This window comes from Stenella coeruleoalba (assembly GCF_951394435.1).
Source record: "Stenella coeruleoalba genome assembly, chromosome: X".
Lineage (NCBI taxonomy): Eukaryota > Metazoa > Chordata > Mammalia > Artiodactyla > Delphinidae > Stenella > Stenella coeruleoalba.
In genome coordinates, this window is record NC_137152.1 from 55,579,329 (window position 1) to 55,582,853 (window position 3,525).

The window sequence follows — 3,525 nt, forward strand, 5'->3', positions numbered from 1 at the left end:
AGTTTTTGAAATAAGTCTATTCTGATATACTGACATATAACAAATAGCACCTGCAGGAATCGTGATACTTGGTTGGTGAGTCTGACAGGGTAAATTGCATATCCAGGCAACCGAGACCTTGAATAACAAAAAGCTCCATTTCCAGAGTCCCTGGTTGAATGTTTAATTAGATCAGCAAATTGTCCATCCACATCTGGTTGTTCATAAAAGCAAAACCTAACATTTGAGTGCTCAATTCTAGTGTGAAGTGTTTACCATGGAAGCAAAAGCTGGAGCTTAAAAGATAACAGTCATCAGAACTAGCCGGAGCAAGAAAAGAACCATCTGGCACATTTGCTAGATTTCCTTCTGTCTCCCAGCATGTGATTTGTCCCCAGCACTATCCTTATTTCACAAGTTTTCTCAGCTTCTCTGCAAAGCTTGTCACAACCATAAGACCACTACTTTCCACTGAGTCACAAACTCTTGGGCTTCCCTGGTGGCGCAGTGGCTGAGAATCCACCTGCCAATGCAGGGGACATGGGTTTGAGCCCTGGTCCAGGAAGATCCCACATGCCATGGAACAACTAGGCCCGTGTGCCACAACTACTGAGCCTGCACTCTAGAGCTAGAGCCCACGAGCCACAACTACTGACCCGTGAGCCACAACTGCTGAGGCCCATGCGCCTAGAGCCGGTGCTCCGCAGCAAGAGAAGCCACTGCAATGAGAAGGCCGTGCACCACAACAAAGAGTAGCCCCTGCTCGCTGCAACTAGAGAAAGCCTGCACGCAGCAACGAAGACCCAATGGAGCCAAAAATAAATAAATTTAAAAAATGAATAAACTAAAAAAAAGAAAGAAACTCTTGCAACCACAGGAGCAGAGTCAGGACCAAAATTCAAATGATAGCACGTATACTTTCAGACACATGGACATCTGTGCTGGTAAGTCCACCGACGTTCCTTTGGATTTGATTTTTCTGCATTGGAGGTGGCAGTGGTGAGTGTGGAGGGACATCATCATGACTCACTCTTGGGCTTTGCAGTGTGACACCTGAGGTGCCAATGAACAAGCCATATACAGACTTGTCCACAAAGATCTCTGGGGCAACGACTAGGTCCTGGTTTTCATTTTTGGAGAAAGAGTTCTCTCCCGCTTGAGAAGCAACTGCAGAAACTTCCATGGAAAAACTGTCCAGACGATAGGCAATGCTTCCAAAGCATACATCCCCCTCATTTCTAGGCACAGAATACCAAACGCAGTCTTGACGGGTAAGTCCAATAACTACAGGCACGTGTTCATTGTGGTGAAGACGCAAATCTCCATTCTGAGATTCTGAACTCTTTAATGAATTATTTTGTTCTCGGCACACAGTTTCAGGCTGAAGACTGAAAATCTTTTCAGACATCCTTACGTGTTGGATTTGGATTGGAAGAATGAACCAGGGCTTTGAATCTCACTTCCTCCATTTTGATACACTGCTCCTCAGAGTTTGTAGGTCAAGAGACTAAGGGGTAGGACTATAGTGATGATTGACGAGGAAAGTGGACCTTATTGGTCTTTTGAGCTCTCGCATCTTTAAAGACTATTGGTGCTGAGGAGAGGAAAACGTATCCTCATCTGGCAGAGCTCCCAGAGGGTGTGCTCCCCTTGCTTTTCTGCTTTTGTTCTGCAGAAAGCCGCCTTTTTAATGTACCCATTAGGCTTTCAGTCTTTGATCTATTTTGTTCTACCTTTTTCATCTTCCCTGTTGATATCACAGCTGGCCATGTCTTTACCATAGCAGCTACCAAATAAGGAATCATTTTTTCCAAACTCACTGGCTAGTGATGGTTGCTGTGCTACCATGAAATCAGTTTCTTTACTTTTATTCGGGCTCAAAGATTTCCGGAAGGTTTTAAAACGAATTTTCTTCGTTATGAGTGGTTAGCTACTCCGGGGGGTGGGGGTCGATCTCTCTCTGGAATATTATCCCCAAACATCTGGAGAGCCTGTGGCGCTACATCTAGGTATTTTTCCAGCTTCACTGAACCTTTGGAGCCATTTTCCAGCGGCAACTGCGCGGCGGCGGCGGCGGCGGCGGCCAGAGCGTGTCTCCGGCTCTCTCGCCGAGCGCTGGCGCGACTGCTCTGAAGTGTGCGTTGTTTCAAGCCGCTAAATTGGTGGGCAATTTGCGAGACAGTAACAGAAAACGAATACACCATTAGCGGTATGATTACGGTGGCAAAGTTTGGGATTGCGGTGGAAGAAGCAGCTGGTTTATTTTAGGTGATTCTGAATTTACAATTGCCCACAAAAGGGAGAAAAACAAACAAACAGAAATCAGTGTGAAAGAGAACACACAAAAGCACCTCCATCAATGCCCAGGTCAGGCCTTCTTGGTCACCCTCCTCCAGCCTGAAGTGACTGTTCCCTCCTCAGATATTTATAGACAGTGATGTATTTTATCACCTTAATAATACTCTTCTGTTTTATGCTCTAGCGGCTTTTTGTGTCTACCTAACTGGGCTTCAATTTCCTCGAGGGCAAAGATCTTGTCTTGCTGATTTTTGTGTCTCCCACAGTGCCTTGCACTCTAGTAAATGTTACTTGATTGGCCAAAGAAGATGCATTTATCTGATAAGTCCTTCCAACTAAACCCTCCAGGTGCTACTGCTGGAAGGTACCTGGAGGGGGTTCTTGAGACTCCAACAGGAGTTTTTCCTTATTGAATCACTGTGAGCCCCACCATCCAGCTTTCCACAGCAGCGTCCTTTGACTCCTCTCAGGATAAGGAAACTTAGACCACAAGTATGGATGGGCCAAATAGCCTGCCTGGCTGGGAACATAATCTGGCATTTAACAAGAAGAAGAGTTTTACTTAATTAGCTAGCACCCACTAATCAGTAAGGCCTAAACATCTGCCAGTGGAATCTGAGAAGTCCGTTCTAAAAGTTGAAAAGCTGATTTTATTCACCACAGATGGAGCACTTCTGCCGGGGAAGGGGGGGAGCGGGGAGAAAAAGGTTTTACCAGTTAAATCAAATTAAGAGAAGAGGTTGGTGCCCAACTTCCAGGAGAGTTTGTGTAGTGAACTTCGTCTTTTTCACTGCATCTGACTCGTAATTATGGATGTGATAGAAGAAATGATCAATATTACAAATTTCCTCTGTGCCCATATCCATAATTAACAGTATGTGAGCTGTCTCAAAGAAATTGAAGCAAAATTTGAGGACTTAAGGGTGTGTGTGTGTGTAGGCAGTTGGCTAGGTAGTAGAAACATTTTGAAGAAATTCACTGACTTGCTTTCTTAGATCAAGGACTTTTTTTTTTTTCTTGGAAAAAAGAAGGCTCCGAGAGACACAACTTGTTGCCTCCATTGGTTTATAATTTCTTGCTGATGTGGCAAGCTACCTTAAATCCTTCCTGGAACAAGAGATGAGATACAAATTAATACCAATGTGACAAAATGTCCGAACAGTGGACTTGAAACTGCAGGAGATCATAAAGAACTGATTTGTTCAATAAGTGGAGGCAATTTAGTTTCAATCTCGACGTGTGGTTTAG

At 44.5% G+C, this 3,525-nt stretch overlaps 1 pseudogene across 1 annotated transcript; it reads right to left on the reverse strand.

The window, feature by feature from the left end:
• Nucleotides 1–1,379: 1,379 nt before the first annotated feature.
• Nucleotides 1,380–2,183, reverse strand: LOC307180595 (suppressor of cytokine signaling 6-like; annotated as a pseudogene). Its single transcript has 2 exons — nt 1,983–2,183; nt 1,380–1,890 (listed from the first exon to the last, which is right to left on the reverse strand). The product of its transcript is annotated as a suppressor of cytokine signaling 6-like (transcript).
• Nucleotides 2,184–3,525: the final 1,342 nt, after the last annotated feature.